Source organism: Notothenia rossii (assembly GCF_949606895.1).
Source record: "Notothenia rossii genome assembly, chromosome: 6".
NCBI lineage: Eukaryota > Metazoa > Chordata > Actinopteri > Perciformes > Nototheniidae > Notothenia > Notothenia rossii.
In genome coordinates, this window is record NC_136909.1 from 42,953,007 (window position 1) to 42,978,812 (window position 25,806).

A 25,806-nucleotide genomic window follows, 5' to 3' on the forward strand; every position below is an offset into this window, starting at 1 on the left:
AATAAGCGGGATAATTTGCAGCGACTTGTTCCTTATGGGGAAAATAACACCCGTCATGTGTGTGTAGAGGTGTGTGTGGTTAAAACACTTTCATGAAGTGAAGGAATTTCATTCTATAAAACAGCTGTGGGCAGCAGTGAGTGTCACGGACATGAATTCATAGATCAAGGCAGACTGATGCACACACTCTCCTGTCCTGCCAGGCGACACGCCCGTTCTAAGCCGTGTCCCTCACTCACATCCCAAGCATCCCCGAAAAGTGTATTATGTTGTTACATCTCAGATGTTATGTTTCAGTTGTGCTCTGTCTATGTTCAGTGATGCAAACTTGTCACCTTTCGGCGAAATTCGCCATTTTGAATCCAAAATAAGTCGTTTGTGTGATTCATGTAGATCTGCAATACAAATATTTTTGGCGTATGGAGGGGGCTGGGACCCGGAGTAATCTGCGGCCTTGAGCTGTTATGTGCCATCATGACACGCATGGTGTTCTTTTTTTATATATTATAATGAAGTACGAGCTGTGTGCTCGAGTCTTCCTGCCTGTCGGCTCTGCTCATGGATGTATAATAAGGCTCTGCTGCTCCGAGATGATGGTCTAGCTTCAGCAGCTACATTACCTACGGGTGCGTTCGTTAATATTAACTGTGCGTCCGGAGTCACTGTGGCACAGACTGGACCGCTGGTGAACAGCTGTTAGAACGGGCCGTTCAGGTGTTCAGAGCAGAGCTCCCTGTCGGAGCGGCAGAGCGTGATGTGAACTGTAAAGTTTTTCTGTGGCAATATTATTTAAGGAATCGTTGAGCTAGCTAGCAAGCATACATTGTCACTATCTGCTAACGTTAGCTTTAGCCTTCTATTTCTAATAGTTTTTTTTCATAGGCTATAAACAGAGGTGGTATAAGTATATATTGTACTTGAGTAAAAGTAGAAGTACTCAGATCTTGTAGGCCTACTTGAGTAAAAGTAGAAGTACTCAGGTCTTGTACTTGAGTAAAAGTAGAAGTACTCAGATCTTGTACTTGAGTAAAAGTAGAAGCACACAGATCTTGTACTAGAGTAAAAGTAGAAGTACTCAAATCTTGTACTTGAGTAAAAGTAGAAGCACTCAGGTCTTGTACTGGAGTAAAAGTAGAAGCACACAGATCTTGTACTAGAGTAAAAGTAGAAGTACTCAAATCTTGTACTTGAGTAAAAGTAGAAGCACACAGATCTTGTACTAGAGTAAAAGTAGAAGTACTCAAATCTTGTACTTGAGTAAAAGTAGAAGTACTCAGATCTTGTACTTGAGTAAAATTAGAAGTACTCAGATCTTGTACTTGAGTAAAAGTAGAAGCACACAGATCTTGTACTAGAGTAAAAGTAGAAGTACTCAAATCTTGTACTTGAGTAAAAGTAGAAGCACACAGATCTTGTACTAGAGTAAAAGTAGAAGTACTCAAATCTTGTACTTGAGTAAAAGTAGAAGCACTCAGGTCTTGTACTTGAGTAAAAGTAGAAGCACACAGATCTTGTACTAGAGTAAAAGTAGAAGTACTCAGGTCTTGTACTTGAGTAAAAGTAGAAGTACTCAGATCTTGTACTTGAGTAAAAGTAGTCATTGTGCAGATTGGTCCATTTCAGAATAATAGATATGATAGGTTTTATAATGATTGATCATGAAAGTGTTCTCAAAGCTGGTAAAGGTGCAGCTAGTTTGAATGACTTTGTATACTGCAGGGTAGCTTGTGGATTTACTCCAGGTGGAACTAAAGTCTGATTTAACACTTGGTTATATTTCACTTAATTAATCCAGATCTGTGAAGTAACTAAAGGTATTAAATACATGGAGTGGAGGAAAAGTACAGCATGTACCTCTGAACTGTAGTGGAGTAGAAGAACAAAGTAGCAAAACATTGAAATACTTAAATAAAGTACAAGTATCTAAAAATTGTGCCCAAGTATAGTACTTGTTGAGTTTATGAACTTAGTTACTTTACACCATGTGGCTATAAAGATAAAAAGACTCAAGCCTTGCACAGAGTCACGAAAATACATTTTCAAAATGCTCAACAGTGCTGCCAAAATTATAAACTGACTGCTACACAATTTAAAAATAAATGCTTTTATATATTTCTATTAGATGTGACTCTTTGGCGTTTCTGTTATTATTAACACTGCTGCTTTAGTTGTTCTGACTGCTAAAATCCTCTGTCATTCCGTGGGGTGGGGGAGCCGGGGGCTCGGATCCTTGTCACCTTTTTCATACCTGATGAGTTTGCATCCCTGTATGTTAAAAAGCCTCAGTCACCTTAATTCATGTAATAAAAACATCTCAGGTCAGTAACACTCAAAGCTAAATGTGCAATACCATGTTCAGCTATGTTACTATTTATAATGTTATTGTTGTTACATCAGAAGATGTACATATTGAAATGATTTGTTAACTTACAGTAGGCTATTTTTTACAATGTGTGTTGGAAGGATTTATTAAATTACAATGAATATTGTCATTGTTGAAGGCTTTTAGAGAAGGGTGAACTATAAGCCTGAATTACATAACATTTTATACCTAAAAACATAAAAGCCACAATAAATAAATCACAATTATTAGGGTCTGAGACCTAGGTCGGCGAAGACCCTATTGAAATCGGTCGGGCAGCGACCGATAAACCTGCGAAACACACACAAAACAGGGAAAACGACCGGCAAAAGCACAGAAAAGGTTCGGAAATCATGACGGGTGATAGGCCGCGTGAGCCCAGTGACGTGAGCGAAGCCCACGTGACTGCAACTCGCATGATTGATATCGGTAGGATCAATTTAGTCGCTCGCAATGCGAGCGATAACCATGCAAAACCCACACAAAACAGGGCAAAAGACGGGCAAAAGTGGCCTAAATCATGACAGTAGGTAGCCCACGCCAAACTCGGCCATCCTAGGCCGTCCATAAACATGATTGATATCGGTCCGATTATTATTATTATTATTCTTCTTCTGATTATTATTTGAATACATTGCGCGCACTTTTGACCCCCGCAACATATGTGAAAACTCACCAAATTTCGCATGCGCATCACAAGTCGTGAAAATAGCGATGTGTAATTGGTACCGGAACTTTGCGTAAAAAATTGCGTAGACCACGCCCACTTCCGTTTTTAACGTTAACTCCCCCTACTTTAACTTTCACGTAAACCAACGAAACTCGCTACGCATATCTAGGGTGCGGAGACGAGCAAAAAAGCCTCTTGGAGGGGTATAAAATAACGTACAGAAAGTTGGCCATTTTGAATTTGGCGTTGGAAAAACGCGATTTATCGCGATTTATCGCGATTTATCGCGATTTATCGCGTTTTTCGTCCTCCGCACTTTAACGAACTCCTCCTAGGGAATTTTTAACCGTACGACTCCAAATTCGTCGGGTAGCTTCTCGACAAATGGGCGATCTAAAGTTATCAGAGAACTTTTTTGGGCGATCTAAAGTTATCACGGAACTTTTTTTCTTTCGCACGGCACAGCCGTGATTTGGCGCCAAAGTTCGCGTTCGCTCGATGCTAGGCCATCCCTCGCCATGGAACACGATGATGTCATAATTCAAACTGACATGCTCAGAACGCCACCAAACTTCACATGATGATTACCACTGCGGCCCTGAACAGCTCTACGTCAAATCCGATGTTACTTAATATGGCGTTACCATGGCAACGGATCCCTCGCCATAACACACGGTGTCGCTGTAACTCCAATGGACACGGTCCCATCGTCCCCCAATCTTCACTTTTATATCACCGGTGAATGCCTCAACAGCTCTACATGAAATCTGAGATCTCATCGTATGCCGTTTCTATGGCAACGAATCCCTCGCCAAAAAATACGATGTTCTGTTAACTCAATGGAAAATCGTCCAAACGGCACCAGACTTCATATGATGGGTGATGGTCAGGCCCTAAACAGCTCTATGCCAATTATGGGATGTCATCGTATGCCGTTTCCATGGCAACGCATCCCTCGCCATACAACTCTATGTTGTCGTAATTCAATGGAAATCGTCCAAACGCCACCAGACTTCATATGATGGGTGATGGTCAGGCCCTAAACAGCTCTAGGCCAATTATGGGATGTCATCATTTGCCGTTTCCATGGCAACGCATCCCCCTCCATAAAACCCAATGTTGTCTTAACTCAATGGAAAATGGTCCAAACGGCACCAGACTTCAGATCACAGTTAATGGTCCGGCCCTCAACACCTCAATGTCACAATAGTGAGTTTTCCTCAAAAGCTGTTGCCATGGCAACGCATCCCTCACCAAAATACCCGATGTTCTGTTAACTCAATGGAAAATCGTCCAAACGGCACCAGACTTCATATGATGGGTGACGGTCAGGCCCTGAACAGCTCTAACTCCATTATGGGGTGTCATCATATGCCGTTGCCATGGCGACAGATCCCTCGCTATGAAACACGGTGTTGTGTTAACTCAATGGAAAATCGTCCAAACGGCAACAGACTTCAGATGATGGCTAATGGTCCGACCCTCAACAGCTCTACGCCAATTATGCGATGTCATCATATGCCGTTTCCATGGCAACGCATCCCTCGCCAAAAAACACGATGTTGTGTTAACTCAATGGAAAATGGTCCAAACGGCACCAGACTTCAGATCACAGTTAATGGTCCGGCCCTCAACACCTCAATGTGACAATAGTGACTTTTCCTCAAAAGCTGTTGCCATGGCAATGCATCCCTCACCAAAATACCCGATGTTCTGTTAACTCAATGGAAAATCGTCCAAACGGCACCAGACTTCATATGATGGGTGACGGTCAGGCCCTGAACAGCTCTAACTCCATTATGGGGTGTCATCATATGCCGTTGCCATGGCGACAGATCCCTCGCCATGAAACACGGTGTTGTTTTAATTCAATGGAAAATCGTCCAAACGGCACCAGACTTCAGATCACAGTTAATGGTCCGGCCCTCAACACCTCACTGTGAAAATAGTGAGTTTTCCTCAAAAGCTGTTGCCATGGCAACGCATCCCTCGCCAAAATACCCGGTATTGTCATAACTCCATGGAAAATCGTCCAAACGGCACCAGACTTCAGACTATCATTAATGGTCAGGCCCTCAACAGCTCTATGTCAAGTAGGGGATGTCATCATATGCCGTTGCCATGGCAACGCATCCCTCGCCATAAAACACAATGTTCTCTTAATTCCATGGAAAATCGTCCAAACCGCACCACACTTCAGATGACAGTTGATGGTCCGGCCCTCAACACCTGAATATGACAATAGTGAGTTTTCCTCAAAAGCTGTTGCCATGGCAACGCATCCCTCGCCGTTAAGCACGATATTGCTAAAACTCCGTTTAAATGTTCAAAAAGTGTTCAAATTTCACATGTGTGCTAACGGTCAACCCCTCGAGACATATATGTGTCAGATTTGAGATTTCGTCAAATGTCGTTGCTATGGTAACTAAATGGTCGCCGTGAAACACGGTTCTCTCATAACTCCAGTTAACTTGCTCCAAACGGCCCAAAACTTCACAGGTTTGATAACGATGCAGCCCTCAACACATCTAGGCGTATTATGGGGTGTCATCAAATTCCGTTGCCATGGCGACAGATCACTCCCCATCAAACACAATGTTTGTGATACTGCTGTAACTCCTGTGTACGTTGTCCGATCGGCCTGAAACTTCCCACGTTTGCCAACGGCCGAGTCCTCGAGACATCTGCCTGACGTCGACGTGCGGACAACAGCCTGCGGAGCGTCGAAGACCCGCTCAACGCTGCTCGCAGCTTTAATTCTAGTTATTTGTACCTCCCGTATTGCTTTCAACCCACCAGCTTTTATGGTGTTGTTACGTCACTAACTGTAAGCTTGTCACATACAGTCTATGGTCACTCAGAGTAACCTACTGTTAATTTAGCTGCTGGAGAAGAAAGATCAGGGGGGGAGGGGGGGAGAGAGCTGTGGTTGATGGGCCATTTGTTGTGTAAATACACAGCTGAGAGCTGCCGTTTCATTCAGACTGTTTAAAAAACTGTAACAACGGACTATTTTTCTTAGCGGATGCATGTCAATTAAAATATATACAGGCAACCATGGGCGCGGGAAGGGGGGTGCTGAGGGCGCTGCAGCACCCCCTAGCGGCAGGCAGGGGGTGCGGAGCTCCCCTGTCTGAATTATTATTTGACGGTTATTGCTGCTCCCGCTGTGCATAATCTGTGCAATATGTAGCCAATACATTCCACATTGTTGGTAAAATAATATTTTGGCCTGCCCCGAATGTTTTTTCTGTAGCCCCGGACAATTCTACCTAAATAATATAATACATTAACCGTGCTTTACGTGAACCTCATCAAGACACTAGAAAGGACGGCAGGACTTTAATGTCCCGTGTTCAGTGAATGCAACAGAGGCAAGACACCAGACAAATCAGAGAGTTGCATGGAAATAAAAGTGTGCTTGTGTCATTCAAGCTCGCGGCTCTGTGTGTGTGCGGAAATAGCGACTTTAGTGTGTGTGAGAGAGGGGGAGAGAGAGAGGGACCGGTGCCAGCAGCAGGGACCGTGTTGTTAGCATCTGGTTAGCTAGCTGCACTAACGGACATACGGAGCTGTTTGTTCCACAACAAGCTGGAGGAGAGCTCTCCTCTCAGACTGAGAGGCTCAGGTGAGCTAAAGGACTCTGAGTGTTTAGATAGTTAACTTTAGTCTAAGTTATCTCAGTGGGTCTCAAACGGTTTGGTCAAAAATTATTCAAAAGATTATTTCCGCGGCACACCTTCATATGATCATTATAGTTAAAAAAAAAAAAATAGAATAAAGGAAAAACATTTATGAAATACTATATGGCAGTAAAACAACAATACAGTTTGAAAGGGGAGTGATTTGTAAAATATCCATAAAGAAAAAGAACATCTGCTTACAGATGTGTTTCATCTGGGTGTTGAGAGATGTATCCATAGATCTCTTAATGTTGCTCTCAAAGTGCACCAGATTGATGCTTTTAACTTCAATATTTAAAAAAAATCTTCCCGGGGGAGCATCTCCCCGGACCCCCCTAGAGGAGGTGAGGTCCGCTCCCCACTCGTAAAAAATAGCACTTTACCCCTGCCTATATGCCGTGAGCTGATTATCGAGCCTTCATTGTAACAGTCGCGGGTTTTGTGTGTTTGCGTGTGGGGAGTTTTTTTGTGCGTGCTCAGTCCAGCACCTCAGCACCCCCACTCAAAATACCTTCCCGCGCCTCTGCAGGCAACTCTTTTTTAAATCAATAAAAACATTTTCTAAATCCATAAAAGCATTTCAATTAATATTGGGAGTCATGTCGTTACTTTGTTGAGAATGTGGCCATGTAATAAGCGGGATAATTTGCAGCGACTTGTTCCTTATGGGGAAAATAACACCCTTCATCCAGATGAGGATCCCTCCGCTACACTTTGGGATCCTGATCGACCGACGAAGCTCCATTAAAATATACATATTTTTGGTGAATTACTGAGTTTAGGCACGTTAATAACGTTTTAATGAAGTTGAATACAGTATATTCATATGTGTCAGTGATTTCATGTCAATTCGGCGAACATAAACATAAATTATCGTGGTGAAGATGATGATTAAATTAGGATTAAAAATCGAGAGCCGGGCTGCATTTCCTCCCGTTCGTTTTTTTCGAATAACAAAATTATTTTGTTAAATAACAACATGGTGATGTTTTGTAAATGATTACATGTCTCTTATTTAGCACAGTAGTATGATATCCGTGACATATGGATCTTAACAAAGTTCCGCTGTACATCCAGCATACTGTATCTCACTTTATTTCACATGAGCTCCAGTGTGGAACCCCACTGCACCCCCTGGTGGATCAATGATCCATTGCAGCTGGCTTCATTATAATTACATTTATCTATCACGGGGGCGGTCTCAAGTCAAACTGGAGGTTTTCCCTTGAGCGAGGGCAGATCACCTACCAATCACGGTCCTCGCGTTTCAAACTGTCTGAAATGAATCGCTACATCTGTATGGGTAGGTCAAAAATCTAATGGGTGCTGGCCATTGGCCTATTCACCTGTGTTGGCTTTATGTTTTTGGTCAAACATTTGTTTGTTTCACATTTGCATTGATGTAATCAATAATCTTTCTAATTTAATTTAATAAAAAAAAAAAAAGAGAATTTCCAAAAAAAACTAACATATTTCTTGGGGGTGCTTAGGGGGTGCTTTGGCAATCCTGGGGGGTGCTTAAGCACCCCCTAGCTCCCCCCTGGCGCCGCCCCTGCTGCAAGGATGCCATTAGTTTGAGTTTGTGCCACATATATTTATTGGATGGAAAACCTGCCAACAATCAAATTGAGTTAATCCAATGAGTTATTTCTTTGAGTGCAGTAAATATACAATACGCCTAAATAGCTAAGTGTGGCTACTTAAACAAAACCCAGGATTTAAAACCTGCATTTAAAAATAGTCAAAATGAATATGTCTTCAGAGATAATATAATAATACATTTCCTTTATATAACACCTTTCAAAACATAGTTACAATGTGCTTTCCCATATAAATACATATAATTAAACAACAGTATAATCATAAAAACAGTAAAACACATAAAGAATAATAAAACAAAAATACATATGTTAAGAGTAAATGAAAAATAAAACACCAAACCTGCTCCGGAGCAGGTTTGGTGCATAAGTTAGCATGGAGATACCCCATGAACCAGCGTCGTAGGACCGGAAACCCAGAGTTAACCCTGAAGTTACCTCGCTATAACCGCAAATCCTGTACAGGGCACTGGTCTGATCTTTAATACCAACGTCAAGTGAAAAAGTTAGAAATCATCCTCTGTGGACATTGCCTTCAGCGGCCTGCAAGTCATTACAATAAATACATGCCTAAAGAAATCAACATTTTTTATAAACATGGTCTGTCGCCTGATTAGCAGTTTTAGCTGTATATATGCAAACTATTTATTTACATTTAACTGAATGTTGCATTGGACAAATGTGTCTGTCGAATGAATAAATGTACATGTTGTGAAATATATTTGGTTTGTAATTCCTTTCTGTAAATCTCTTTTGATATTCTCACAGAGATTCTTGTGTTTACTATTTTAGTTAATGATCTTTGGGTTTCTTATTAAATATAATTTGACATGGCAAAAAGCTCAGTGTGTGGAGAAACTGTGTTTAATTCATGTTTGATTTGAATGATGATAAAAGTTGAGAGCTGTGTCCCACTTAATGACTCTTGATTATAGTCTACATAACATGCAGTTAAGAAATCAAAGTACCCGTCAAAGTATACCCTGTAGCGTGTACAGAAAAGACCTGTCTATGCTGCCCCAGAACGCCTCTTTGGACATTTTCTTTTTCCATTGTTTTCTTCTTATAGTCTGTAGTACAGTGACGTATTGGGTATAGTGACGTAACGTACCAATCCGCGGACTTCCTCACACACACAATCTTTTCTCAGCTGAAGCTCCGCGGATTTCTCAGCCTGAACTCAGCCTGAGACGGCGAGACGCGGCAGGGCTCGGCCTGGGCTTGTTCTGAGCACACGCACAGACTCACAGCCAGGCTGCAGGTGTGTGTGTGAGGGCTGGGTTCAGGCTGGGTTTTGCTGACCCCACGCAGCAAGCAGGAATGGAGCGGACGGCCCGGGGCAAGGCAGAGTCCATGGTGGGGGTCTCGGGCGGACGGCCCGGGGGCAAGGCAGAGTCCATGGTGGGGGTATTGGGCGGACGGCCCGGGGGCAAGGCAGAGTTCAAAAAGGGGCGAACGCCACAGGACTCCCAACGGAACCCCCAACGGAAAAGGACATGGGGTTGGCAGGAACCCCGGCAGAAGAGTCGGCGGCGGGACCCCCAACGGGACATGACATGGAGTTGGCAGGACCCCGGATGGAAGAGTGGTCGGCGGAACCTCCAACGGCACAGGACACAGGGTTGGCAGGACCCCCGGCAGAAGAGCAGTCGGCGGGACCCCCAACGGGACAGGACACAGGGTTGGCAGGACCCCCGGCAGGAGAGTAGTTGGCAGGACCTCTAACGGCACAGGACATAGGGTTGGCAGGACCCCCGGCAGAAGAGTAGTCGGCGGGACCCCCAACGGCACAGGACATAGGGTTGGCAGGACCCCCGGCAGAAGAGTAGTCGGCGGGACCCCCAACGGGACAGGACATAGAGCCGGCAGGACCCCCAGTGGAACCTCCAACTGCACAGGACATCGGGTTGGCAGGACCCACGGCAGAAGAGTAGTCGGCGGGGCCCCCAACGGGACAGGACATAGAGTTGGCAGGACCCCCAGCGGAACCTCCAACGGCACTTGAGTAGGGACTTGAGTAGGGACTAGAGAAGGGACTTGAGTAGGGACTGGAGAGGGGACTTGAGATGGAACTGGAGAGGGAACTGGAGAGGAGACTGGAGAGGAGACTCGAGAGGAGACTCAAAAGGAGACTTGAGGGAACTCGAGAGGTGACTTGAGAGGTGACTCGAGAGGTGATTTGAGAGGGGACTCGAGAGGGAACTTGAGAGGAAACTAGAGAGGGGACTCGAGAGGGGACTCGAGAGGGAACTCGAACGGGGACTCGAGAGGTGACTCGAGAGGGAACTCGAGACGGGACTCGAGAGGGGACTCGAGAGGAAACTGGAGAAGGGACTAGAGTTGGGACTGGAGATGGGACTAGAGAAGGGACTAGAGGAGGGACTAGGGAAGGGACTAGGGAAGGGACTTGGGAAGGGACTTGGGAAGGGACTTGGGGAGGGACTAGAGGAGGGACTAGAGAGGGGACTTGAGAAGGGACTAGAGGAGGGACTTGAGAAGGGACTTGAGTAGGGACTAGAGAAGGGACTAGAGAAGGGACTTGATTTGGGACTAGAGGAGGGACCATGGCTGCTGGGGCCGGAACTAGGGCCGGAACCATGGCCGCTGGGGCCAGAACTGGGGCCGGAACCATGGCTGCTGGGGCCAGAACCGGGGCCGGAACCATGGCTGCTGGGGCCAGGACTGGGTCCGGAACCATGGCTGCTAGGGCCAGGACTGAGGCTGGAACCATAGCTGCTGGGGCCAGAACTGGGGCCGGAACCATGGCTGATGGGGTCAGAACTGGGGCCGGAACCATGGCTGCTGGGGCCAAAACGGGGGCCAGAACCATGTCTCTGGGAGGCTCCGTGGACCTCCAAAAGCCAGACGAGTTCCCGAGAACGGCAGGAGCAGGAACTGGGGAAGAAGCAGGGGTTGACTCCTGACGGAACACGCCGAGACGTATGGTGTCAGGCTGGGAACCGGGAGGCAGGGGGACAGCACGCCTGGGGCTAGCAGGCCGGGAATCACACACCGAGAGGAAGTACAAAATCCAGCCAGGTAAGAATTTCACAAAGCATGGTTTCTCAATAGCCATCTGGTGGGCCTCAGCCAGAGCAGCCTCTCGCTGCTGAACGCCGGACGCTCCCCTCCACCTATCAGAGCAGCCAGCCAAAGAAAAGGAAAAACTGAGTAATTCCAGCTCAAATGGATCTGCTGGGCCCATCCTTGGTTGGTTCCTTCTTTCAAGGGTGAGCGAAGCAGGCAGGACCCATGTGCAGATTAAACTGAAAATAACTTTATTTCAAGGATAACACGGACAAACAGAACACTCCCCTGTGAACACAGTCACAGACAAACAAGGAACCAACAATCACAGACAGAAAAAACAGAACTTAAATACACAGAAGACTAATCAACGAAACAAGAGACAGGTGCGGAGGGAGGAGAAAACACAGGGGAACCAGGTGAACACAATAAAAAAAACAGGTAGGAGGGAACAGGTAGGAAGGAACACTGCCGTTTCTCAATCGCGAGGATGCTTGCTTGGTAACACATGTCTTCCGAGTCACTTCCTTCAGAAGCTAGTCAAGAATCCTTCCTGGCATTCGGAAAAAGAAGAGTGGAACAGGCTGGTGTGCGTCATATGAGAGGCCCCGCCTTACATTTTCCGCCATAGATTTGTGGAAATTGGTCCGTGCGCAAAGCATTGTGGGGATTTGAAGGACGCGAAGTCTACCCATGTGCAGCCTCGAAATTACCCCCAAACCAAGGACGCGGCCTCTATGGAATTCCCAGTATGCTGCAGATTGGAACAGTCCTTCGGCGGCACTCGATGACGTCGTATCCTTGAAGTATTGGCTTGGAAGCCAGTTTCCTCGCAATTGAGAAACGGCCACAGACAGGAAACCAAAGACAGATCTAAACAAGACAAAACACAACGCAGACAGAAAACCAAAGACAGATCAAGACAAGACAAAACACAACACAGACAGATCGTGACAGGTGTAATGTAGACATTCACTCAAGTACTGTACTTAAGTGGTACTTGTACTTGTATTTTGAAAGCCAAAATTGTTCTTTTTACTCCATTACATTTATAATTATAGTATTAGTAATATTATACATAATATAAACAAACCAATACATAAACTATGATATATATAAGTAAAGGTGAATTACTGTAATCATATAAGCTCCACCTTTGCCAGCATGAACACGTGACTGATAATAATCGAGTAAATTAATATACATATATGATTCTAAAATGGCAGATTACGCACTATAAGTCATTTAACTTTTGATACTTTAAGTATAACTTGATGCCAATACTTCTGTAGTTCTACTCAAGAAAGATTTTATATGCAATACTTACCAAAGTATTTGAACTCTGTGTAATTGTCTATTTTTACTCAAGTAAAAGATAGTACTTCTTCCACCCCTGTTCTTTTGGTGAATAGGCCCCATCATGATATCATGATGCAGCTCCCCCCCCCCCCTCAGATTTAAAGTTTGACATCAGCAGAGTGATTGGCTGTTGGAGGTAACATCTTGTTTAACTATAACATAACACAATCAGCTTACTAGATGTGGCTGAGGAGTGAGGGAGAAATGAGAATGAATGAACGTAAAGGTAGTCTTCCTGATTTAATTTATGCAAACCCTAATGTCATATGCTTAACTTGGTCCTAAGCCTATTTCAAGACTCTGTGGCTTCAAGCCGTCCTCCCCCTGTTTTGACATCCTTTGGCTAAAGGAGTAGCCCCAGAGCAGTGAGAACACAGTGTTCCCAGTGGCACTTCTTTAGAGACAAAAATGGAAATAAGCTCTCAGGCTTCGTTGGGTTTCATCAATTCTGACAACTATACTGATTTGATGCCTCCAGGTGAGCCGTAAGCTCTGCATCTTTATTTTTTTATGTCTGTATGTATTTAAAAAATATATATAATCGATAGCAAAATCCATTTCAATTCCCCAGTTCACCACTGGTAATGCCTGTACTGAAAATATGTTTAATTCTCAACATTTAATTATTATATTTTCTACCTTCCCACCCTTCATGCAATAAGTACATAGACATTGAAGTTGTGCAGGCTCAAAAAAAAAAAAAAATTGCATTTTGATATAAATGCATTAACCAGTATCTAACTGTAAAAATACACACAGCGTCAACAAAATTCTCAGTGTTTAATAAAGGAGACATGAAACTAGTGCTTGTCTTATATTGTACTTCTTAAATACATATGTAAAAATATATCACACAGTATTATTGTGTTGATAAGCCCACTTTTCAAATCAATTCAGTCATTAAAGTTGAGAATATTTTCTAACAAAATTTAGTTGATAAAAAAAGCGGGATGGAGGCTTTTTTTCTTCTTTAAGCACACTGTAAAAAACAAACCTGTAAAAAAACGGTAAAAAGTCTGGGAGCTGTGATTCCAAAAACTTACCAACTTTTCCAAGTATAGAATAATATCATGGTTTTATCTTTTTACATGTTGTTTCATTTTAATGTTGTAGTTTGTAGAGGTTGAGTTATTGTTACTTTTTAGAATACGTTGTAAAAAATAAGTAGACTAACGTACTGCTGTACATGAACAACGTAGCCTGTAGGTTATGATTTATGAGTGTTATATAATGGGGGGAGTAAAAAGTTCAGCATAGCATAAAATGAAGAATACCAAAGTGAAGTACAAGTATGTCAAAAATAGTGCTTAGTTTATATTTGTGTGCCTTTACTTGAGTAACATTCTGAATTCAGGCCTTTACTTGTTACAGAGTATTCCTGCACTTTGGCATTTCATCTTTTACTTTAATACAAGATGTGAGTACTTCTCCCCCTCTATTGAGTAGTATATACTTTTTCCCATCCCAACGCGGTATATATCCTACAGAGCACGGTCCAAGCAGTTGGGCAGGCCGGGCGGAAGTGCAGCCTGGCAGGCGGAGCTCAGGGAAAACAGCCGTCTCGACAGAATGCTGACTCCGCCCTCCGCCGAGAGAGAGCTCATCAGGTCCCTGAACACATCACCCATACCTGAGCAGAAAGGCAAACGCAGCACATTAATGACTGTAATCCAACTCTTTTCTGCATTCCTGAATGGGTTTTCATGCAGTGGATATCTGATGAGTGGAGTTTGGAATTCTGGAGCCACTTTTTTTCAGGCTAAACCCAGCTTTACGCTACTTTATTTTTGCACGGATTTACGTTTAAATCGATTTTATATCAAGTGAATGTGTAGTTTTGGAAGGACCAGATAACCTCGGTATCTATTTTTTTAAACACCTGAAAACATGGAATATTTTAATGGTTTGACCTGGAATTGGGAGTCTTCGAAATGCATGGCCATGTAATGTAACCCAAAGGTAGGATACTCTGGATTATATTTTAATCTAGGCTCTCTCAGACTATGATGCGTCTGACCATAATGGAATATGGTAACATAAGTACTAGTGCAGTTTAAATGACTATTTCCCCATCAAAGTGTGTAAAGACAGGGAGACAGATTGGTCATGTAAAGATTCATAAGTAGCCTATCCTATAGTCACGACGCAAAAGGCACGATCGACCCAAACTATAAAACCAGACTGGAGGCTCCGTTCACTGCTGCTGCTTTCATATTTCAACCAATGGTGTGAACTCGAAATTAAAATGTGTTTTTAGGTAGACTATTGCCTCTCAATGTATTTTAATTAAAGCAAGTAGTATGTGTCACATCAAATCAAAGTGTATTTATATAGCCCAATATCACAGTTACCCCCAGTGGGTTTGACAGATTAACAAACATGAATGACAGTGCTAAAAGATAAATACAATTACAGGAAAGTAATGAAAATACAAGATAGATTGTAAAATAAAAATACAATGAATTAAATACAACAAAAGACAATACAAATAAAATAAAAACAATACAATTAAAATAAGATACCATCAAATGTAGGACCCAGGAGAACAAACATAAGGAATAATGTGAAACCAGCCCTCTATGGGCTTTATTAAAAGAGAAGGTCTTCAGCTCACTGTTAGATTGATGCCTCTGATAAGAACAGGAAGTTCACATCTGTGTTTCTCTGGATCAGCCTCAAATATCCTAAGAAGCTCCATTACCTTAAACTGATAGATTGACATATTTATTTCCATGTAAACAGCAGTTGATTTGGAACAAAAGCTGAAATCACAGAAACTCACTCTCACAGTTACAACACAGTAACAATGAATGCTTACTACATTGAACATTAACAAAGTGAGCAGTGAGCTGTGGCTTTATTGTTGTTGACATGTCAAATATACCCTTTTATTATACTATTAACAATCAAATCCATTCTCCAATTCACTAACAGTACTGCTGAAAAGATGTATAATTCTCCACATTCCATTATTACATTTTAAATTGTCTAACCATTCATAAAAGGAGTGTACAGACATTTAAATTGTCCATAATTAACGTTTTATTCTTAATAAAAACGAAATGACATGAATTGCTATATCTGTAACTATTTATTGTAAAAAAAACACACAGGGTCAATACAATTGAATACATTACGCTTTTGTGTAATACATTACTTATACTGTACATTCACCACAAAGCAAAGCTGTTTCCAGAATTGAAACATTGCTTACAATGGGACCCTAAAGTTAAAGAGCCTAGTTTAAGCAGACAATGGAGCATTAATACATCCACTTCCATATTACACGCAGGGTGTGTAGATAGATGACAGAAGGTAGAATAAAGCATTGATTTCACCATACCAACAACACATGCACATTAACTAAGTGCTCCAGCTGTGCTTTGCATTGTTTTTGTAGGTTAACTGAATGATTGACATTGGATGATTCTGCACCCATTTGACACACATTTAAATATAGGAAAGACATCCTCTTTTTGTGCCTACACTTGAGCAGTTTCCCTGTTATAGTTCAATGAAGGAGAATTCATTTGAGATGTTTATAACTTCTGCATTCGTGCTTAGGAAATCTCTGCTCTCTGTAACTCCATTCAGTGTTTTCTCAGGCTCTTCTGGCTGCAGCTTCAAAATGACTTCACGATGAAATAATGTGATAGCTTTTACATCTAGAGGCTGCCATCCAGGCTGCACTGATCCCTCCCAGCATGCAGGAAGCAGACAGGAGTCACATGTAGGGAACAGAGGCTCTGGATGTTGTTCAGTCTGAGTGAGCACATCTATACATCTGTGGATCAAGCATGTGCTGAAGTCTTTGTCATTAGTTTAAGCACTGTACACACTTCAAACTGTTGGAGATTTGGAGGATGTTTAAAACCAACCTCGTCTCCGCGTGTCGTTTGATAAGCTGGGTAAATTCGGAAAAAGGAAGGGATTAAGAAACACCAGAATGCAAGTGAAACAATAATCTTGTTTTAATGATACAAGGTAACAATACAAATACAAAGGAATCACGAAGCACTCTGCAGAGTACTCCGGGCTCAGGTTCTACCACGTGTGAGACAGGTCTCAGGAACGGCCGGTCAAAAAAAAGAGCGCGAACCAAAGGAAAACACAGGCTTTCATACTAAAACACAGGAGGAGGTGTGTGCGTGCTTTCCCCCAGAGGTCATCTTATTGGGAGAGACCAACACATGGCCTGTCGCACCCAATCAGTGCGACACAGCAGAAGAAACCCGGAAACAAAAAGTCTCTTTCAGTTTGACGAAGACCAGACACATTTTGGTGTCTGGTACGAACTTGCTCTAAACAACAAGTTTCCTTATCTTATTTCACATCTTGCAGCCAGCACACACACATCTCCTCTATGGCTCTTTGTCCCTGTGGCCATCTTCCCCCCTCAGGTTACCACACACAAGTTAAAAGTATGTTTTAAGATATAGTTGTTATAGTTGGCTAAATATACGTAATACATGTAAATCACTTTCATATCAATAATAACGAGGAACACATTACCTATGCTCTTAAGCAGTATTAGAGATGCTTTTCAAATAGTCAAACTTCACACAGGCCCAATATGGAGAACACACTCATTTGTCCTACAGCCCTTCCATTTGTTTGAGCTATTGTTCACATCTTTACTTCAAATAAAAGGTTTTACATTGCATATTTCCAGCTTCCTTTACACATACTGTTATTATTAATACAAAGTAATTAACCACACACATCTATTGAAAACAAGTAGATTTCCCTGATAATTGACATGCTGAAAATGCTCTCTCGTCCCTGTCATAAAAGCTGCTTCCATTTCATATAGAGTAATAAAACATGTTTAAGCTAATTTCTCCACAATGTTTGTAGCCATTTAGTACCCACACATGAAAGAATAAGAACAGAGGTATAGTTGAACAGTAATTATGTAGCACATATATTTACTGCAATGAAAACACACATATTTGCCCCAAGCATGTGTAACGCACCCTCTTCTTTTATGAGGGAAACATTCCAGAGTTTTGGAGCTATACCCAAATTAGGATGTCCCCTGCTTGCATCCCTCTCTAAACACAAAGACTTCACCTCAATATATTGGGGAGGGAAAATATACTTTGTCCCTTCAAATTTAACACACATGAATATATATATAAGGTGACATTAAAATGAATATACCAGATTTAACTTTCCTGCCATAACACGTTACTTTAATACTTCAAATAATTCAAATAATCCTTCAAAACACAGAAGCTTATTCCCAGAGGAGAAAACCAAGGAACTTCTTTTAAACATTTGATTGCTTATTTGACTATTTTTGTTCTGTATTTAATTTGTAATTTTCGGGTCTCTAAAAATATATGATTTGCAAAACTGCACTTTTAATATAATGTGACCCCAAATAAATAAATAATTACAAAAAAAGGAATAACAAAAATCCCATGTTCAGTAATGCATGCAGAATTATTGATGTGATTCATGTGTTCACATAAAGGAAAATATAACATTTAGCGTACATATGTAACATTGTTTATTAAAAGGAACATGGAAACATTAGATGTTATTGGCCATTCAGATTGCAGAAAGCACAGTTTATTATACCTAACAGTACAGGGGCCGTATTCACAAAGCATTTTATCTTACCGCTAGGAGTGCTCCTAACTCGCGCTAAAACATTTTACGTAGGAGTTTCTTCTTAAAAGTTATTCACAAAGCCGCTGAGACCTACTCATACTAAGGATAAATCACTAAGAGTGAACTAAGAGTGACGCGCCGTTGCTATGGATTACGTCGATTCTCGTGCATGAGTTTAGAAGCGGTCAGTACGGTAATTGGTTGTTCAGAGCAGGCGGTCTCGGTGAAACTCATCCGCAACATCCCACAAACGAGCCCACTAAAACAAGGAAATAGCCTAGGCTAGAAATGTATTCCTATCAAATAGTTATGGACAGTGCAGTTAGCAGAATACACGCATGATGACAAGTTTGTGCAGACCACGATAATGACGTTGTATATGCACGTTAAAGAGAGAGAGCAAACAATAAAAATACGTAAATTGCATTAAATCAAGGAGGCAATTAAAAGCACCCCGCAAACTATTATCCAATGAGCATATTTCCAGCACTTAAACACTTTCAATAACAGCCCATACCGCCGTTCAAGTCCCCTTATCATGATGAATGAAAACAATCTGCGTGTTGATGGAATGTACTTTCTTTCTATTGACGAACACGTCCTCATCTTTTGATGGCGCAATTATTTTTATGTGCGTCCCGTCAATAGCACCGACCGCACCGGGCATACCTGCAATTGCCATGAAGTTGGCTTTGATTCTGTGTAGTTGTTGATTGTCCAAAGGAAACCGGATAAACTGTTGGATGATATGTGGTCTAGAGAGCGCGTTGATGGTTTGGTTTATGGCTCGGCTGACTGATGGTTGCGATATTCCTAAATCGTCGGCATTGCAAAGTTGCATTTTCCCTGTTGCTAAATATCGTAGTGTTGCCAAACATTTTATTTCCGGACTAATCGGGTTATTCCTGTTAGTCGGGGATGTTATTGCATCCCACACTAATTCCACAACAAGTTTGATACCCTCACGATTTTGCCTATATCTCTTGATCAATTCACAGTCTTCCATTGTCTCCAAAACATTTCGTCTCGCAGCCATTTTCAGATTCTTTGTGAATAGGTCTTACTGAGTTAGGAGTCCACTCGAGGACTTTTAAGCTCTCCTAAACTTAGGTGCTACTTTTAGGCCTAAAATACTTTGTGAATTGCTCTTAGTGAATACAATTAGGAGTCCTAAATTTAAGACTGACACGCCCATTATGTTTAGGAGTTTCTCCTAAATTCGCCAGTTAGGAGCTACTTTTAGCCCTAAGATCCTTTGTGAATACGGCCCCAGGTCACTAAGACATTTGTTTCCTGTTCTAGCCTTTATCAATAATAAACATGGTTTCACTCTATATTTCATGTTAATTCATTTACACCTCTATATTATAGATACTAGTACTATTTTGTTTCGTAAATAGAAAACCACCTTTTCGGGATATTTTTGATCACTATAGCCGGCTTCCATGAAAAATCTTTTCTCTGCTGCGCTTAGTGAAGGTGATAAATCAAATACATCTCTCATTGTGTTTATGTTGAATGATCAAGGCCTCCACTGTCGCTTTAAGTTTATAGTTGATAAGCGGATTTAAATAATTGATAAATACCATATCCAGACCTTTCATCCTGTGCACTCCGAGTGTTTGCCCAGTAAAGTTGTGTTGTCACTCTTCCAGGAGGGCACAGTTTGGCTGGGTTGGGTCTCTGAGAAGTCTCTGTCTCTTCAGCTGCTAACTGTTCCACTGTGTTCCCAGCTACTCTCTCTCTGTCTGTCAGCTACAGAGAGCAGAGTTTGTTTAAAGCGGCTGAACAATCTGAAAAGTCTGTCTTTGTCATTGCAACTGATCCTTTTTAGTCATACTCTGTGCAATCAATATTTATATTCGGAGGTGGAAGAAGTATTCAGATCTTGTACTTGTGTAAAAGTAGTAGTATCAGCGAGTGTAGTGTTACAAGTAAAAGTCCTGCATTCAAAATGTTACTCAAGTAAAAGTACAAAAGTATTAGCATAACAATATAATTAAAATACCAAAAGTAAAAGTAGTCATTGTGCAGATTGGTCAATGTCAGAATAATATATATGATATGTTTTATAATGATTGATCATTAAAGTGTTCTCAAAGCTGGTAAAGGTGCAGCTAGTTTGAATGACTTGGTATACTGCAGGGTAGCTTGTGGATTTACTCCAGGTGGAACTAAAGTCTGATTCAACACTTGATTAGATTTCACATCTTTCGTGTGTGTGTGTGTGTGTGTGTGTGTGTGTGAGTGAGTGAGTGAGTGAGTGAGTGAGTGAGTGAGTGAGTGAGTGAGTGAGTGAGTGAGTGAGAGAGAATGGAAAGTGGAGGAGCAGAGTTTTCATATTAAACAAGGGCTGCAGGTTGGGTTCTGCTGTCAGGACCAGGCTGGCATGGAGGATTTCATCTGGGTTAAGTATTGGCTTAAAGGATTTATTTTCTTTTGTCTGTCATTTAGGTGTCCAAAAACTGGTTTGGCTTGCTGCAGTCATTCCTCCTGTCGATACTAGTCATTAGGATATGCATTCTAAAGTTAATCTGAGGAAATATGAGGCCTCCGCTGTCTGAAATATGGATACGTGAGTTTTGTTTAAAACCAGATAAAAAAAATGTCAACCAATCTAACGGCCCGTCCACACACAGGCATGAAAAAAATCTTGAAAAATCTTGATGCTGGGCGTGTCTGAAGCTTGGCGTTTTTTTGCGAGCAACGCGACCAACAACCAATCACATGAATCTCCCGCCCCCGACATACAAAGCAATAGCAATGTTAAAACGAAGTAAACTGGATATAAACTCCCCAAACAGGTGAAAACCTATCAGTTTCTCCCTCCATGTCTGGTTCCTCCGGTTTGTATCCCGGTAAATAGTTCTGGTCCTAAAGAACCAGGTGATTTGCTACCGTAATTTCTCGTTTGGAATATGAGGAAATGAACTGCGGTCTGGCTCTCCCAGCTTGCACGCGGTTTGATTGGCTAGCACTTATGGCGGGATTTGCATAAACGGGATTTGATTGGCTGATGCCAACTTCGAAAGCATCGGGAGCATCAAAAGTTGAACATTGCTCAACTTTTGATGCTCACGATGCTTGCAAAGCCATGCTCCGCTCCCCACAATGCAGTTCGGCAAAGATTAAAATCTTCTACGTCACCCCATTCAAGTGAATGGGCAAAGCTTTGAAAGATTTTTTTAATGCCTGTGTGTGGACGGGCCGCTAGGCCAGTCAGACTTAGAGGGAGGGGCACGGGTTGCTTCCAGCTTACTGTCAGAATGCGAGTTCCTACAGGTACAGTGCTTTAATGGCAGTCATGTCTGAGCAAAGGATCTAATCTAGTGATGGCAGTTTGACACTGAAGCTTCGAACGGAGCTTCAACCCTGGACTTCCTATTCCATAGAAGCAGTGCTTCGAAGCTTGCTTCAAATCACGTGACATGTGACGTCCGAAGAAGCAACTGCTTCAAATCACGTGACATGTGACGTCCGAACCAGCAACTGCTTCATTTCCTGAATGAATCAACTCACTGGTTCGCCGTCCAATCAGGTGATTCAATGCACTGCCTCGTCTCGAGTCTGACAGGTGACAGGTTGAAACAGTTTCAAATTTGAGCGCTTCAACACTTTATAACTGCTCTAAACAATGCGCAATGTGTGGGTTGTTGTCGTAGTTTGCATTGTTGCTGTTGAGTTGTTGTTGGCATTGCATTTGAATTGGATCATTATAGAGCAAGCCAGGAAGAAAAATAAGTCGTTCTGGCTCGTGAAACACTTCAAAATGTGGAGAAGTTGTGAACAAAAAGACAATGAGTAATATAAAAACACTTCGATGGTCTAAGGAATTGATAGCCCAGTGGATAGAGCCGGCGGCCAAGATGCGGCGATATCCTCCGCGCAGCTGGTTCAAAGCACGGAATAGTTAAACTTTTAATCATTGCTTTTCAACTTTAATACTTTAATAACTGATAAAAGGCCCTCTCCACCCAAAAAAATGTCAAGCACTCTCTAGTCTCTTCTCAATAACCCAATACACACTATTTTCAATCTTTAATTGCAAATAGAACATGATATCCAGTCTTTGTGTGTGTGTGTGTGTGTGTGTGTGTGTGTGTGTGTGTGTGTGTGTGTGTCTCGAATATTTTTCAAGGCAAAGATACGTTAAACCCACTGCAGCCTTGCACTTCGCCAGGAGAGGTCATTGTAACTGAAGCTTCGAGAAATGAACCTATTACCGACACAATTGTCCAAGTGGTTCGACGCTTCATTCAAAGCTTCATTTTGCCATCACTAATCTAATCCACATAAACACGAGTAGTACCTGTGAGACTAACCGTTGAGCGGCTCGACCAAGCAAGGAGGCAGAACGTCCAAAATACAACCCGGTGTGGGCATTTATTACTCACGGGTACACAACACGGCCTCAATCTTGCTGTTCACGTGAGCACAGTCACCAGCCACAAGGATCTCACACACTAAACAAAACAGGAAACACAGAGCCTAAATACCCACACTAATTAACCCAACAAGACACAGGTGAGGGGGGAGGAGACAACACAGGGCATCAGGTGCACACAATCAACAGCAACAGACATGGGGAAAGGAAACACTTTTCAAAATAAAACACATGTGTAATATACAAAGCCCGAAGCCGTCAGTCCACTGTGACAGTACCCACGCCTCTTGCAAGCATATGAAAACACATTACATCATTTAACTGTCCGGCAGTGGCTCAGTCAGTAGGTGCTTGGACTAGGAGCTGTAGGGTTGCCGGTTCAGGTCCCCGACCAGACCTAAAATTTGGAGTGTGGACTGGTACTTGGAAAGGTCCCAGTTCATCTCCTGGGCCCTGCCGTGGTGCCCTTGAACAAGGCACCGGACACCCCGGTGACTACTTCAAAAGCCTTTTTAGCTTAACATCTACCTACTGTATACCTAATGCTAACTAACTAATTACAGGGTTCCTGCAGGTTTCGCCAACTCAAATTTGAGACTTTTTAAGACCTTTTTAAGACCACTTTGAATAGAATTTAAGACCTATTTCACGGCAATAAAGTATGAAGGAAAAAATGCTATGAAAGAAGAAATACGTCCCATAATTACTTAAATGTATTCATGTTCAACATAAGAACAATGACTGAACATAACAGCATAACAGTACAGAACTGTCTTAGCGTGTTAGACAAAAAGTGTGTATGTGTGTGTGTGTGTTAGAGCTGTGCAATTGATCGTATTTTAATCGCGATTACGATTTTGGCCTGCCACAATTACGAAAACAACATAATCGAAAAAACCGATTATTTTGCTTTGCGAGGTTGTGACAGTGCACTACAACATATTTGATCTAATATATTTTAGTCTCATTTATTTATCATATTTATATATGTTTTGTAGCTTGTGGAAGTGCGCTCCAAAATATTTGTTGATCTTGTTTATTGGTATTTATTATTTTTTATATTATTTATTTAAATGTATCATTTATTTAATTAATTTTGGTATTGGTTTTTACAGTTGAATTATACGTTCAGGGTAATCAACAGTTAAAAAGATACTGTTCAAATTATTATTTGTTTTAAAGTTCAATAAATAGATGTTTTCAAAGTCAATGAATAATCATTTTTAATAATCATGATATTAATTATTGACCAACATAATCGTGATGATTGCCATAATCGAGCAGCCCTAGTGTGTGTGTGTGTGTGTGTGTGTGTGTGTGTGTGTGTGTGTGTGTGTGTGTGTGTGTGTGTGTGTGTGTGTGTGTGTGTGTGTGTGTGTGTGTGTGTGTGTGTGTGTGTGTGTGTGTGTGTGTGTGTGTGTGTGTGTGTGTGTGTGTGTGTGTGTGTGTGTGTGACAAGAGCTATATTCAGAGCTCTGCTGCCTTGGCTACACAATTTCATCGTTGCTGTTGTATGATTGGTATTTAGCGTCTACAGCACCTCCGCTTTTAGGGTTGACGTAAGGTCGCCCGGAGGTCCCCCGGTGTTGTTGCGGGAGCTGCTGCACTAGCTAACGCTCAACTAGCTAATGCTACATTAGCAAATCAAACGCTAATTTATTTTGCAAAAGGTGCGGCGGGCTTCAAACACGTTCCCCTCCACTGGTTTCAACCAAGCACTAAATTAGATGTTTTCCAACCAAATACGGTTAAACTGACACTTCCCAATATTAATTTGTAAGTAGACTAGAAGATACATGAGTTTCTGACTGCCGCTGACGCTTGGTTGCTAGGTTACTAGCTGGGTGTTCTCCAATAAGGGGCCGGGGGAAACAAAGTTAGTGATTACTGGTTCAACTTCCATGTTGATTTAATTCAATACAAATTGTTGGGGGGAACTGAAAGGCTCTTACCGTACTGGTTACTTTGCAGCCCGGACATTTCCCCCAAAACACATTTAGACGCGATCTCAACACAGAAGTATCTTTCAAATCCGATCATTTTTAAGACCTTCTAAATCATATTTAAGACCTTTCTTATTTTTTTGGTCATATTTAAGACCTTTTTAAGGCCTTAAATTCAGATTATCAAATTTAAGACTTTTTAAGACCCCGCGGGAACCCTGTAATTAAGATACTGTTAGCATCGCCTTGTTGCAGCTCAGCCTGTTTCTCATCATGTGGCTAATCTTTCTACATGGTGTAAACTCCCTCAAGGCCTATATTCTCTGTCATTTTATTTGTAAACAAACCACAAGTTGGTGCACCGGTACTAGGGATGTCCCGATCACCTTTTTTTGCTCCCGATCCGATTCCGATCATTTGACTTTGACAATCTACCGATTTTTCCCGAACCGATCTTCAAAAAAATCATCCATGGCTTTCACCATATTTTGTGCGTTGTCCCGCAAAATGACATGGACCCGTGGCTTATCTATTCCCCAACTTAAGCATCCCCTCGATCGCCTCTCACACGATCTGCTGTTTGAGATCCGCGAAAGTTCTAAGCTTGCATGTTCGCATGTTGTAAATTAAACTGGGAGTCAATCCACTGTGCAGTGAAGCTAAGGAGTGACATTGGACACACAGAAGAACTCCATATGTCTGTCTTAAATCCGAAAGCAGGCACGTCTGTTAACAGGGCTCGCAGGTGGCCACGAAGCTTGTTGTGAAGGGCAGGCAGAGCTTTCTCTGTAACGTAGTGACGAGAAGGCAACTCATAACGTGGCTCCAAGTGCTCCATGAGACGGCGAAACCCAGAGGCGCGGGAAGGTATTTTGAGTGGGGGTGCTGAGGTGCTGGACTTCAGTGAACACTATTACGGGCGCTATAGAGCACGCACAAAAAACTCCCCACACGCAAACACACAGTAAACCCGCGACTGTTACAATGAAGGCTCGATAATCAGCTCACGGCATATAGGCAGGGGTAAAGTGCTATCTTTTATGAGTGGGGAGCGGACCTCACCTCCTCTAGGGGGGGTCCGGGGGGATGCTCCCCCGGGAAGATTTTTTTTAAATATTGAAGTTAAAAGCATCAATCTGGTGCACTTTGAGAGCAACATTA

The 25,806-nt window shown here is 42.2% G+C and overlaps 1 protein-coding gene across 1 annotated transcript in view; it reads left to right on the forward strand.

The window, feature by feature from the left end:
* Positions 1 to 14,281: 14,281 nt before the first annotated feature.
* The window catches only part of pdzd2 (PDZ domain containing 2), a 198,192-nt gene continuing 186,667 nt past the window's right edge, over positions 14,282 to 25,806 (forward strand). Inside the window, 1 exon segment of the mRNA XM_079688942.1 lies at positions 14,282 to 14,658. The gene's annotated coding sequence lies outside the window, so the exon portion shown is untranslated.